Below are 16,124 nucleotides of genomic sequence, written 5' to 3'. Positions count from 1 at the left end.
ATATTTTAAATGAAAGAACAGATTATCTCTAAATTAATGTAGATATGGATTTTAATTTTAATTATTCTCAATTTCAGTAATAAACGCTCTGAGCCAAGGCAATTTAAGCCACAGTAGAAACTTTCCCTCTATAATCAGATAAAGTTCCTCTCTACACAGTGCAACAGAGGTGAGGTCCTTCCTGAGTCCAACATTATGCTTTGTCCAGGTTGTAGCAATAAATCAAACACAGTGGGAATGAATTCAGTGATAATCACTAGAGCAGGATTTGCCCTAGTGATGTACTATTATTAAAGAATGTCACAAAAGACAAATTTGCAATTCTTAGCTGTAAAATAATAAATGCGGGTTTGGGCTGTGGCTCAGTGGTAGAGTACCTGTCTTGCATACATGGGCTCTCAGTTAGATGAGCTATACTACAGAAGAGAGAAAGAAAACAGATGAAAGGAAGGAAGAAGGAAGGACGGTATTTCTATTGATTCAATGTTATGGCAATGTATCTAGAAACAAGCCCTTCTGCCAAAGAGTGCAGAGGAAGTGTGGGAGAGGTTGCGATTGCTGCATCCTTCAAGACTTGCCACCTGGAGGATGGATGACTATATTTTGAGGGCTCTGTCTTTAAAAGATTATAATTAAAGATTGCAAATAAAGCCAAAACAAAATAACTATTTTCTAAAACCACTGCTTAACATGTTGCATGGAAATAGCAATTCTTTTCCAATTAAAAGAGATTTCCAATAATGCAGGAACGTGTTCTTTATTGCCAGAATGGTTTCCCTTTTATATAATGGCGCTTAAGAAGGGGAAATAGTTACCATTGTACTTGTATTACTATAAGACTAGAGCAGACAAACAATTTCAAGTACTATTTTACTGCTATCACCTCTTATTTCTTCCTTTTCATTAATGAATGCTTGAAAAGAGGACAAGGAATAAGATTGGTCCACAGAGAGCCAATCATAGAAATTTGACTGGAAACCTCCAGTCAGCATGTCAAATTGCATGGTAGCATGGTAAGCGTCATAAAAAAAAAAAAAAACCTTTACCTTCCCGTCTCATATTTAGAAGGATGATAAAAAGCAAAAGTAGAGCAAAATCTAACTGTGATCGTATTTGATGGAACCTCAGGGATGTATCATCTCCCATCCATTTCTGAGGATGAATATACAGCAAAACCATTAGCAATGATATGGGCTTAAATAAATAAAAAGAAGTACACACACACACACACACACACACACACACACAGGAGCACTGCCTTCTAAATGCAGTCTATATCTATGCTCATTTCTGTGAATTTCCAGAGAACGAACAAATGCATTCCTTTTTAATGTTTCCCCACTGTCCCTGAAAATAAATGACTCTGCCAAGATTTGCAACGGCGTTATCCATACCACAGTGATAGGTGCTTTGTTGAACTGCCTTACTCGCTGGCATAATTTCCAGAAGTTAGGGTTCGAAGCATAAAATATTCTATGTTTGTCCTGAATATTTTGCACTGTGAGACAAGCTGGGTACAATTTATGCTGTGGTGTGTCCTACAGCAACTGAGATGTCATGTTGCACAATGCCGAGTGTAAATCTGCCGTAATTTATTGTGTACCTTTACAGTGGGCGACTTCCACCTTTCATGTTGTTAAATTGTCCATTGCCTCTGAGGGATTATTTGCATATATTTAACAGAACGCGGACCTAGCTACATTTGTTTCTAATGTCTAATTAGATGTGAAGGAACCTTGACTTTAATATTATGCTTTAAATTTAACTCCGGTGAACTGTGACTGAAAATGATATTACAGTCTATTAGGTATGATCTGGAAAAATAAGCATGTAATTTGTAGTATTGTTATTACAACCCCTTTTACTGCATAGGTTTCAAACACTATTATGAAGTGAATGTCACTACCATTCCAGTTTTGACATTTTAAATGAAACTAGATGGGAGTCATAAAATTGAAATAAAAGAATATTCCATATTGTTAAACTTAAGGCCTATTCATTTCCCCATACACTGAACGTCTGTGTTTAATCTGTTTAGCTAGTTAACTAATCGTTTTTTGTTAATGCAGTAGAAAGACAATTTTGCATGGTGTGCGGAACACTTCTTATTTCCTGAAGGTTAACCATTACACCTTAATTAGCATTCATAATTTAGCAGAAGACTCCAGCACGACTCACCAAGTGTGAAAGAATATACACAAAACCTCAGTTTTAAAGGATCCTACAAACCTCAGACACTTGTACAAGAAGTGATACACAACTTTAAGTTTCAGGTTCAACTCCCATAAACAAGTTCTTAAGTGATTTCTAGAAATGATGAACTGGGACTGAAGTGGGAGCACTTACTGGTTTTGCAGAGAACCCAGGCTTAGTTTAAAACACCCATACACATTAAACAAAAATATTTAAATATTAAAAAAAATATGGAAAGGCTTTGAAGTGATGGTTAGGTGTTGCTGGTTTCCTGAGTAACAGATGTTGGAAAGCCAAGAACTGCTCTTAATGATCACCTGGAAAATGGATGCCATTGGACACCAGATTCTGTTCATGAATTCATTGAAGAGATTTGTTTTTTGTTGTTGGGTTTTTTTTTTTTTTGAGCACTTACAAAATTTTAGAGATACAAAGAGCATTTCCAAACCATTTCACCTGGCGTGAGATTAGAGGTATTTTGATTTCTAGTACTGTGTGGCATGGAGCTAAGGAGCACAGATGTGTGTTAGGAGGTCACTTGGTCAGTTGCTTAGCATCTCCTTTGCTGAGACGTAAAGGAGTCCTCAGACCCTGAATGACTATTTCAGGTTTGCTTTTCTATGAAAAATGAACTGGCTGTACACTTAGGACCTCATTGTGTAGAATCGTCTTTATGAATACTGTCTCCATTGCTTTCCTTATGTGCAAGCACTCAACATGAGAGGGGATCAGGTCAAATGGTTAACTTTGGATAATTTCTGGATTATCAATGGCCTCACAGTGGCCATTCTAAAGCAATAACACTGAATGAGGAGATGAAAGATACTCACCATTGTCTGCTCTTCACGTTATTACACTGTGCAGAAAGAGTAGACATCTGTCATAGTAAGATCTCGGCAAGAGTAACGTATGCTAGGAAAATCAAGAATTGTGGGATTTGTATAATTATTCTTGTTTATAATATAGCTTAATTGTTAACATCCATAGTTTTTTCCTTTTATTAAAATCAAATTCTGTTCTCACATAATATATCTAACTATGATTTCCCCTCCCTCTACTTCTCCTGAACCCCTCCCATCTGATCCACTCCTTTTCTGTCTCTCATTAGGAAAAAAAAAAAGCAGGCTTCTAAGAGATAATAAAATATAGCACAATAAACTATAATATGGATATAAAAAACCAACAGTAGGAAAAGTGCCTAAGAGAGCACAGTTTGTTTGTTTTTTATTTGTTTTAAAGTAATTAAGGTGTTATAATATGTATCTCAAAAATGTGTCTGACAATTCAAATATCTTCATTCGAAAACTGGAATAAGTTGGCTATCAAGTATGGTATATAGAGAATGGTTTTGAAGAAGCAGAAATAAAAACAGAAAGCAGAAGTCTCTGATGGGTTAAAGGTGAGGATCATGTGAAATACAGTATAGATAATTAGACATCAAGAACCAATGCATGAGACATCATTACATTGCCTTTGGACAAAGGCACCAAGGAGATGCATGAAGAAATGAACCTTATTTCATGACCCTCTTCATCTTTGTCTGAATTAAGATCATTTGAATTTTTGTCAGCTTTTATCTACATCCATAATTTCATTTCTGTCACTCTTAAGCAATACAAGTAAATATCAAATAGGTGATCTTATTTAACAACATTAATCCCATAACACAATGAACACATCATTGCAACAGGAACTGAAATATTTCCATCTAAAGCAGTACTCAGGGTGCTGTTGAAATTTGGATATGTAGTCTGTTCCCAAATGGCTTAATAATATCCATAATACTTCGATGCTCTAAAGTCCACATTGATGTTTGCCAGTCGATACTTTGATATATTAAAAAAGCATATGTAAATAACAGCTTGATTAAAATGTTGTGACACTCTTATAAATTTGGTACAGGTACAGGTCCATATAAATAGCATATATTCTTACAAAAAAAGATATATTCTTAAGACCTCTAGTTTGGCTTTACATGATCAAATCTTAATTTCTAACTATAATGTATTTATTAATGTTTATTCATAATTTAGAACTCATTAAATGTAACTTTCAACATCAAAAGACATCATATAAAGAGACAAATGGTCACCAAATCGTCATTTATTTGAAGAAAACTTAATTACCAATCAATTCTTCAGGCTGCTTCTTGGTACAGTGTTAGGAATGTTGCCATGTCTTTTTGATAATTAAAGGAATTATGAACATCTGTTGATGTTCTGTGAACATGCCCCACTGTCTCTGGGTAGATGTTAGAAAATTTCGATAAATGGTGATTAGATTAGTCCATAAATTACAGTTCAAGTTAGAAACATTATCACTAATTGTTTTCATTATTGCCCTTGAGATGAGTCAGCTTATTTTCTCCCAATCTGTGATTAAGCTTAAGTTTAAGATTGATTCCTTCTGTTTGGTCTACAGTCTTTCAAAATTAAGATCTAAATTGACTCCCCAGTTACACCAATGTTTTCACACCCTCAGTCATTTACTGAATGTCTAAAACTTATGAAAGTCACACACAGCCAATCGATGTGTTTTCTCTTTACATTCTAAATAAAGATGAGAGTTTGCAAAGACAAACTGATGGATTCCCAGTCATTGTTTATGCATCCTCCCATACCAAATGCATGACAAGGTCACTTGACAATAAGTGATTTTGTGTCCATGTTATATCAATAAGTAACACCATCAAGATCTATACATCCAGAATTCCTCACTTGTAGATAGATCAACCACCCACATGCATAACCTTAGTAGGTCTTAGTTCCATTTTCTCATCACTAAAATAACAAAATAAGTTTTCTTAGACCTATAAAAAAATCCACGTTTATTAGTCACTTGTTGCTGTAATGAACATCCCCCCAAAAAGCCACAGAAGGAGTGAAGAAAGAGTTAATTTTGCCCCAGGGTTATAGGGAACATTTCATTATAGTGGGGAAGCCATGCAGGCAGGGGCTGGGCAAAACAGGTCACATGGCCACAATCTGGAAACAAATGCTCCTATTCAGTTCTTTCTTTCCTCTACTCAGTTTAGGGCAAATTCATAGAATGATGTCATAAGAGGTAAGGTCTATGTGCCCACATCAATTAGTATAATCGAGCTCATTTCTTGCAGGCATTTTCTAGACTTCTCAGCATGTGATTCTAGAGCCTTTTGATTTGTCAAGGCTAACCATCAAATGAACAATTTTATCATTTATTATCATTTCATTTGTGATTGTTGATTTTCCAGTATTTCAGTGTTAGTCTAAGGCTTCAAACATAATAGAAAAATGTTTTACCACTCAGTCCTATCTTCAGCTCTTTATCCATTTTTGGGAGGAGGACAATTTTTCAAAATTTGACTTGCCTTCTCTAATCAAGACCATCTCTTTTTTACCATTCTGACTTCTTACTTCCTATGCCTATTAAATATCCTTTTCATAATATCTGTTTAGTATTTCTTTGCCTTTCCACCACTGTAAGAAAATACCTAAAAGTAACAAATTAAAAGAGGAAGCACTTACTTTATCTCACATGTCCTATGTGGCAGTCCATAGTCATTAGACCTGGTTGCTGTTTAGTTGATATGAAATGAATGATAGAGACAGTGCATGGGGAGGAAAACTGCTCACTTCACTGTTTCCAGAAAGCAAAGAGAAAGAGAATGAACAAGTAGGACAAAGAGACCATTTGTCTCTTTAATCATTTTAATCATTTTAAGAGTGTATACCTCAGTAATCTACTTCCTCCAAGAAGCCCAGCTCCTCAATGTCCTACCATTTCCAGATAGCCCATTACCTATGAAGGGATCAATGACAGGGCCAGAGGCTTTGTAAACAACTCACTTCCCAAACACCCCACCTTTAAACAGCGCTGCCTTGTTGATAATGCTCTTTTCACATGAGCTTCAAAGAATCATTTCAGCTCTCAATCATAATGCCCCCACTGTGTTCTCAGGCACCCAGTTTTTGTTTGCTTTTATTCCCCTTGTTCCTTTCAGAATTGGTGACATGTGGTCTGATGTCACAAGAATTCATCAGATACCTATGACCCATTAAGTCTCAGTAGTGCCCCTCTCTTGCTCTAGGGACTCTCACACACAGTTCTGTTTTTCATCAAAGCAGCCAAAGCTTGTCAAAAGAAGTTGAGAAAACATCTATTTAACAATCATCCTGTCTTATGTCAACCCTCATGCCTACTTGGCAATCCTTTTACCCATGTATATTGATTAAACATCAAAACTCTGAAAAATCCATTTGGAAAGTCACAAAAGTTAATGGGTTGCATTATAAGCTCATAGAGACAAGGGGTGGACAGAAGGGTCTCTGGACCAGGATGGTCTGAGATATGAGGGGCAGGCATGTTCCAAGATAGTGAGGTCAGAGGGGAGTCCAGAACAGTCTGGTTGGCAGGGGTGGTGGTGCTGCTATTTGCACAGATTCTAATGTCTGAGCCCAGAGCTGACAAAGACAAATTCCACTGTGGTTGAACAAATAGGCTTTCCTCATCCTCAGCCAATAAATATCCCATATTCTGAACAGGCTCCCAGTTGACTTCTTGGTACAATTTGAGTTGATGGTCTGCACAGCTGTGTAGAAATGAGGGCTTGGGTTACATCACAGACAACCTCTCCGACTATAATTGCCCCATTACAGGAGTGATCAACTGAGACGCCATTGCCAAGAGTCCCTCACTGTGAACTCCCTGAGACAGGATACAGACTGTTTTTGATGGAAGGCCAATTGCTCAGGGATTTACTGCTGTTAGCAGTTCTCTCGAAGGCAACGAGGCTTGCTTTCAAGGCACAATGAAGAAACCATCTGTTAGCTCAGACCTTTGCCTGAGTGCAAGCTTCCCCAAGGGCTCTGTTGATGTTGTTGTTATTGTTATTCTTCATTATTTATTGATCACCCCAATACATAATGTACTGAGAAATTATGATGGGCATGGGAAATATGGTTTATGTATATGAAAAATCCACAGTAGCATACATCATACATGATGCTTAGGAAAATTGTGCATTCTACCTGGTAATAGACAAACCGTATGTAGAGGTAGCAGGACATTTGTCTTTTTGTTTCCCTTTTAAGTAGTAATGTTTAGAAACAATAAAAATAAACTACTTTAGAATCTTATTTTAGAATCCTTGCCTGAATCAATGCATGATTATCTTACAAAATATTCTTAATCTATATGTTTAGATTCTTAATCTATATGTTTAGATTGCCTGAACATTCCTTTCCATCCCTGAATCCCCTTCATTTATCCAAGAAATATTTATGAACATGTATTATGTGTCAGACATCATAGAATCAAAATTTAATGAACTACTGTCATTATCTCAAATGTTTATCTTTTTTGAAAGAAGTCAAAGCAATTTACCACATCACCTTCCCATCTTGGTAGAAAAATATAGATGCTGCTCATCAGATTAATAACCACATAATTAGTGTTGTGGTTAAGATCTTTAATAACACAATTATAAGAATATGTATTATTTATTATGGATGACATTAGAGGAATTTTCAATCATATATGATGAGATTTCTGATATGCTGAGATCAGCTTATGTAGAAGAACTCTCATATATTTTATTGGTATAAGTTTAACTTCCTAAATGTTATAACTTTTAATATTTTTATAGTCCTAAACATTTTTCTTTCTTACAATGATAACATCAAGATTAACCAAAACATTTGTGTTTCTAAATTAATAAACTCAAATATAACTGAACATTTATATTATCAAAAACAAACGGACAGTGATTTCATCAACTTTCAGTGATGTCAATGGCTACCAATAGGCTGTATTTTAAATGGAGCACCCTGTTTTAAAACTTCTGTGGAAAGTTTTATAATTCTGCATCTGTGGCACCAGAAATTTTCAATACTTGGAATAGTGTATGGATGTTTGTTTTCTGCGACCTTTATAAACATCAATGTCTTTAGAGAGGATCTATATTTTCTTTTGAATAGCGTGAGTTCAATGAAGAGACCACTAACGGAGGACATGATCCATCTTTATTCAGATGTCCATATATCCATATATACCCTTTCCTAGTCAACTCCTTTTTTCCTGAGTGTACAACTATTCACCAAAGAACATATCACCACAAACTTCATCCAAATAGCTAGAATTAACTGAATTTATATATTATCTAAGGGACTCATTGAATTCAAGCATAGAAGGTGCTTTAAATGATGGGAATATTTGTTAAATGAACATAAACTACAAGCAACTCTATCTTTGAAAGCTTCTGCAGTATTCTAGAAAATTCTTCTTTATTTTTATCATTTTAAGGACTAACGTATTTCACCAGTTAAAATAGCAAGTCATTAATTAATTGTACTACTAAATATGTACTCTACTAAAAATTATTTTAGTAATTCCTGTCCACATTAATTTAAAGATAGGCATCAGTACTTAGGGTTTACAAATATTATTGTGGCCAACTTCTTGTCATTCTGTCCAGTGAAACTATTGATCACAAAATATTTATTTTTAATAAGACATATCAAAAAGACCTCATTGTTTTTCAAACGACAAAAATGTATTAAACAACAACTGATACAAAATGTTTGTTTAGGAATGAAATAAATATCTATAAACCCTCTTTCCTAGTATTTGCTTCAGTGAACACTTCATCATGCAGGGGAGGTGAATCTAAGATTATACTATGGCATCACATGATCTAGAGCTGCATTGGGTCCATTTCTAGTCTAGCTCAAGGACACACTCATCCCACACGTCAGAAAATCCATCTTCAGACTACTGACATCTTTCTGAGGTGTTTTGATTGTGAAGGACTTCAGCTCCTTCAAAAGCTATCACCATATTTTCTCTTGTAACCTTCTCCACTGTAATTTTCACCATCTTTGAGCATGGTTTTATACCACAGATATACAGGAGATATAGTTAGCTTTGCTATGGGAGGAGATATAATCAGAGAATCGCAAACTATATGGAAACCTAGCTTATAGGATGTGTATCAGAGGTCCTCAACTTCTGAATTCAGACATTGTGTAATCCTCACCCCTTCCCTCTTTCATCCAGCCTTAGCTAGACTTTAGCCCTCTGTTCTAGCAAATATTAACAGAATGTAGCTGAAACAATGGACTGCTTCTAAAAATGAACTTTATTTAAAGACTAGTATTTTTCCTGTCCACCTATATTCCTCTATTTCTATCTCATTCTCTTCTTACCTCAATCCCTCTTTCTATCCCCATGATCCCTGGAAGAGTGGGTTGCTGTACCCTAAAGAAAAGCCCACTTAACAAAGAAACCAGGCCTGCCAAGAGCCATTTTATGAACTCAGAGCAGTAAATGAAAATTGTTTTGAGGCACTGAATTTGAGAGTTTTTCAAATCTGTCTTTTTAAATTTTTTAAAATAAGTTTATTCTATTATAATTTATTATTATTATTATTATTATTATTATTATTATTATTATTATTATTATTATGTGTATTAAGGGGTATACTTTGCTTAAGTAATAATCCAACATAAGTATTCCTGGAAGGATATTTCTCCTGTATCTAAACAATAATTCAGGAGCTTAGTTTCTTTCTATTTTAGAAGAGGGTCCTCCTTAAAGAACCCTCCTTTGTCCAATGGCTGGACAGAAAATGCAGGATAGGAAAGGATGGGCTGAGGGTTTAAGATGTAGATAACCATCACATCTTGAGAAAGAGTACTGGGTAAAAAAGTACTGGGAAGTATAATCAGGACCTGTACCCAAGAGTGGAAGAACACACAGGACACACAGGAAACAGTTTGCCAGTTTCTGACATATGGAACACAGAGGGAGTATATGAGGATGGACCAGGGCTAGAAGGAGGAAAGCAGCCGGGAGGATTCCAAGGAGAGGAAGCAATTCCCTGACATCTTGGAAGTATTAAGCACTCAGCCCTGAAAAAAGCAGAAGCACAAGTCCACTCAGATAATCCAATCCCTCATTTATTTCTCTATGAAATAAATAAAGAAGAAACATTGAAAAGAATAAAAAATAACAGGAAGCTACTTATGAGAAAATAAAAATGATATATCTTTTAGAAATGTAATTATGTTAAACATGAGCAAATTGTGAGATGCAGAAGGGTCAATGCCAGTTGCTCAAGTCAAGTTCAAACAAAATAACAAGACTATTTTGAGCATAAAAACCAGTGATAGCCTTGCGTGCAGTTGACTTGTGTTTCAGGGAAGAACTGTTTCCTGATGATAACACTGAAGGGCCTTTTCAAAGGACTAAACTTAAAATAAAAATCTCATTTCCAATAATGAGAAGAACATTCACTAACATGTAATTTGGCTGTGAAAATGTCGGCAGTATTCTTCTATGCAAATATACTTTTTCCTGTTTATACTTTGGTATAAGGAATATTAATGTGTCATCTAACAGAAGCTAAATCTGACACGAAGCCTTGTGAGCCAGCTTCACAAGGACAGGCATGAAACAAAGGGAAAAGGGATGTTTCAGCATGGCCACTCCGAAGGGTAGGACTGTGTTTTCTTAGTTTTACTAGTGGGAGGGGGAAGGAACTAAATCCAGAACATTCCTTTATATACATGAGTTTAATAAAGAGTTATAAAACTGTAAGTACCACAAATATTTTTTTTTTATAAAACCAAAGATGATTAAATACACAGTAACAGATCTAGAATCTTCATCACACTGCTTGCCAAGTGAAAAGCTTAAGGTTCACTACGATTTTCAAAGCTGCCCTTTATATTCAGGAAATAAAAGTTGTGATTTTAACAAAACAAAATCGTTATTAAATATATGGTTGGTTAGGTGCTTGATTAAACAAATCTGAATTTGGGTCCCCAACATTTACATAATGTATCCAGGCACAAATGTACATGTCTGTTATCTTAGCATAGGAAAAATTGTGGAGAGAGGTCTATTGGTATATTGGCCAGCCAGCCTGGATGAATTGGTGAGCTTCAGATCCAGTGAGAGATCCGACTTGGAAACATAAGAAACAGAGTGACTGAAAAAGACACTCAAAATAACATTTGGCCTTTACAAGAATGTATGCATGTGGATCTACTAGTATAGCCACCACACATGCATACATGCATCTTCATAGATGCATAAAAACAAAACACACATACATACAAACACACATGCACATGTACACATACTCTCTCTCACACACACAGAAGCAAATAAGGACAAGTAAATCGTTTTGGAATTGCATATATTCACTTGGGGAGGTGGCTTGCATGCCACAGCATCTGTGCAGATGCAAAAGGAGTTGACAATAAATAGTCTGACATTTTGCGAGAGTGGCTTCTCTCTTTCCACCATGTAGCTACCAGAGAAGGAATAGAAATGATGAGTCTTAGCTAAGTGAGAGCTACAGTGTTCAGTTCTATTTCTATAAAGAGCAACTAAAGGGAGCAAAGAGTTGGATGTCTGTACATGTTAAAAATCTATGCAACTATTAATATGAGAAACTTTCTATCCCTTCCTTAATGTTAAACTTCACACAGTTAGAGATTTTGCATGTTCTGTGTACAGGGGGAGCTATGGTATGAGTGTCCGCAAACACACTCACTTACATGTACACAAGATGATACCTGGTGATAAGATTCAGCAGTCCACAACAAATTGCAAGTGAGAGACATTGCTTCATGTGAGGAATCCACCTGATAGTAAGAAAAAAATACCTAAAACCTGGAATGGTTAAAATTTAATTCTAAGAGATCACTCCTCTGAACTCATTTTGTGTTAAGTCAGACAGATCTGTGTGAGTTGAGTAGTCCCTGAGGGCATCATCATATTACTGCAAAATGCAGTCACTGATGTTCATAGAGATAACCCCAGGGCATCTGGGAAAGGTTAAATTATGTTCAGTGTTCTCTATTTAAGGAGACTGGGACATGTCCTTGCACCTTAAGAAGATTGCTGTTACAGGTGATTAAAATGAAAGAATAGTTGTGCTTAAAGAAGCTTCCCCTTCATTATTTGAAAAGGTGGGGTGTTTTTTTTTTTGCTGATTCTATATAACTATTCTTTGTCTTTTTAATATTTTCATCATGCAAGCTTTCATTTATCACACTTGAGGATAGATACCTCAAGCCTTTGATTTTGTGCTTTCTCAATTAAATTAGACAAGAGGCAAGATTATCATTGTTTACTTCTTCTTTCATTTTAACTTCTGAGCAAACTGAGGGAGTTATTCTGACAGGTTAGCATCTTGACATCTAGCATAATAGTATAGGTGTAAAAACTTGTACAGTATGTAGGTAGGAATCTGCAGTGATGCCTTTGTTGATAAAGTACTCACTGTGCAAGCATGAGGAACCAAGTTTGAATCCCATACACTGAAGTAAAACAGTCACATTAGTAGGCACACACCTGTAGTCCTAGGAAGGGGTAGGGGTGGGGTGCAAAAAGAATAGGAAGCTTTCAGGAATCGCTAATCAGCCAGTCTACCTAAACTGGTAAGTTCCATGCTCACTGAGGAGAGTCCACCTTCAAAAAGTAAGGTAGAGAATGACAGAGAAAGAGAATTAATGTTCCTCTCTAGACATTACACACAGACTTACATGTGCTCATGCACTAAAATGTGGTTGTGAAAGGATCATTCTAGAGTCTTCCCTGAAAATCTGATTGAGCACTCATGGCATGATGACCAGCTATGGTCAGGCCGGCCTGTCACTAATGTCATACCCAGTTCCTAGGCAATCCTCTTCTGTAGACGGTATTTAAAATTAAATAGTAAAAATGACCTGCATTAACGAGGGCCCGAAGCACTGTCAGTGCGTGAGAAAGTCATACTTATGGTAATTCAGTTTCAATACATTGGTCACGTAAAGAGGATGCCTGACAGCAGGTTATCAAAGCAATTTCCAAGTGGACAACTGAAGATGGGCATTCTGACTGAACAGGGACAAAGGAAACTCGTCAAGGACACAGGGAACACATGTTTGAATAATGTGGAAAAGCTGTCGTGAATTCAGATGCCACACAGCATACAGCAGTCAATGGTGAGTGGAGGAGAACTGAGTACTAAAGCCGAGAAAAGCATGGCTCTTGGTAGCAAGGCTCCAGCAACAGGTCCTTAAGTTGACAAAGTGAGTTGGAAGCCATGCATCAAAATTCATTCACAAAAATCTGAAGTGAGTTTTGTACTGCCAGGTGCAAAAGAAAATAAGTGATTGATGCTACAGTTTTTATTTAGAAAACACTTATTATCTTTGGAAAACTGTTTTTGATTTTTTTCTTAAGGCTATATACTGTGTGTCTATGACTATATGTCTAGCACTGGGCTCTGTACTTGCTTGAAAACAGGATAAATCGGAAGTGAGCCCTTGTGGTGTTTCTATTTGAATTCCTTAATAATTCAATAGACGTTCTCTTCTGACTGCAAAAATGCAGCCGTGTTGCTCTTCTCTGTGTGCAAATGTTTTCCATCATTTCCCAGCGTTTTCTTTCAGAGAGTTTTAATTATGGATTATAACCACACATTACCATTTATATTCATTCATAAGAACATAAATTTCCCATTTCTGTGTTTCAAAAAGTCAAGCTATAACAGAAGTGAGACTGTTTATGGAAGGAAAATATACTATTTTCTAACTGAGGGAATATCTAGAATCAGTCCTCCATAGTCCTACACCAAGGCTATCACACACCTAACACTGACTGACCACGTTCAGAGTTTGGTTTATAATGATACACTGTAGTCTCTATGAACAACCCACCTTGGGAGGTAAGGCGTCTCCTTTCATTATGGCCAATCTTATCTCAATCTTCCTTGACTGGACTGAGAGGCATCTAGAAGAGTTTAGTGCACCTCTGAGGATGTCAGTGCAGACATATCCAGAGACAATTGGAGCATAGGCGTTCTCATACAGTGAGGGATACATCCCATGATGGATAAGTCAATAGAAGTTTTAAAAGTTGGCAAAAGGTAGGAATGGGATGAACTTGGATGTGCTGTTCACTGTGATATGAGCTCATTTGGTCCTCTTCTATCTTCCCACTGAGATACACTCTATAATTTCTGCACCTTGTGGTGTAATTTCTATACCTCTGGAATTCTGAGCCCAATTAACTCTCCCCTTATGCCAATGCTTTTTGGTATTTGGTCATTGCTTCAGTCAGTGTACTTTGAGACAAGCCTTCCTGAAATAAGAAATATTATGGACCCCAATCATTCTTCTGTAAATTTTATACACTGAAAAATAGAAGATTCTAATAGTATGTCAGGAACCAACAAAGTATGATATGAATCTTGTATGTGACCTGAGAATAGGCACAGCCATTTAACAAATGCCTTATTTAGTCTCTTCATATACACGAGAACTTAGCATGTTTGTGGATGCTTATAAAACATGAATCAAAAATAATAATTCCTCCACAAAATCTTCATAGCATGTTCATTACAAAAAAATGCTTCAATATGATCAAAATTCCTCATAGGATATGAGAGGAATAAGTTGATTCCAACACAGGATGGTGCCTCTAAATCTATACTACAAGTCTTCTTTAGGTAATAAAAAAAAAGTAAAAAAAAAAAAAAGGCCATTCTGATAATATAGATGCTACTAACAAAAAGAAGTGGTTGGATGACTTTAATATAGGTCTCATCCAGGTGCCAACAAACTGAGATGTTGTTTGCCACAAGGTTGGTTGAATTATAAGGCTTGACTGTGAATTTACTTAATCTGTATCACAGAATATAAAGGCCAATAAACTTAACTTCCTCCTTTCTGCTTGATATTTTTCTTTCTCTCCTCCTTGGAGGAGCAATTCCTTTAACATACAAAGAAGTTAATTTTCAGTGGGCGCTACTGAAGCGATATGAAAAGCCATTTAATAGAAGAGAGACAGTTGTTCAGTCAAGTTGAAACAAGACTGGATTCTTGCAATTGCATAAAGGACTGTGTATGGTGCTATTTGTTAAAGTAAGTTGAATAGATAGTACTTAAATTACATATAAATGTGTGTTGTTTTGAACTGTTTATGTCAGTAAAGTAAATCTAATGACACAAACGTAATAATACCTTAACTGCTTTTATAACCAGTTTACTATATTTATCGCTGGTGGAACACAGCTAGTGTTATCTGCAACTCCACAGTAATTTTCAATCACAACCTCAAAATAGTTAAAGCTAAGAGAAATCAACATGTACTGCATTTTATTACATACCCACAGGCAATAGCTCTCTGTTAATGATCGCAACTGCCAGCTTACTCTATCCCAGGAATTTTTCTCTTCATAAATTAAATGCAGAGAAGTGTGAGATAAACTCTAAGAACTTACCCTGCCTGATTTTTTAGTAGCTCTTATCCAATTTTTTTAATTCTTTCTTTTTTAACTTTGGCTGTAATTTCTACCATTGTGAATTATTATTACCTACACTTGAGTTTTATGATCAGCACCACTAGTTGAAGGAATAGCAGATAGGCTATCTTCAATGGTTTTATACTTTATCCTTGTCTCATTATGCAGGATAAATTGTGATCCTTTAAAGGCATTCTCAACAATGTTACCTGAAAAGACCAACTTTATGTAAGCATGTTCACATAAAGGGAAATATAGTTTGATATGCTTGATTACCATGTAAGGTAGCATATGCTTAGATGGTTGGAGTATGTGAACTGTGAGATATAATGAAGGCTGGAATGGGTTCTGTCTTGGTTATTTATTCAATTGTTGTTTCTGCACATGTAGATTCGGTGTTATCACAGTGTCATTATATTCCAGACAATATGCTAGTTGTTGAATGGGGAAGAGAAATTTTTAAAAATTTGGTAAGAAGAGAGAAATGGGGGAAAGAGAAAGATGCATACAATCAGAGAGGGTGTGGAGGAGAAGCACAGAGAGGGAAGGGGAAAAGAGGAGACACAATAGAGGACAGGAAGAGAGGAGAGGATGAGAAGGGAAGGGAAGAGGGTACAGAAACAGCTGGAAGTGGAGGAGGGCGAGTAGGATG

This window comes from Mus caroli, chromosome 8, assembly GCF_900094665.2.
Source record: "Mus caroli chromosome 8, CAROLI_EIJ_v1.1, whole genome shotgun sequence".
NCBI lineage: Eukaryota > Metazoa > Chordata > Mammalia > Rodentia > Muridae > Mus > Mus caroli.
The sequence above is the reverse complement of the archived record's forward strand: the minus strand, read 5'-3'. Positions refer to the sequence as shown.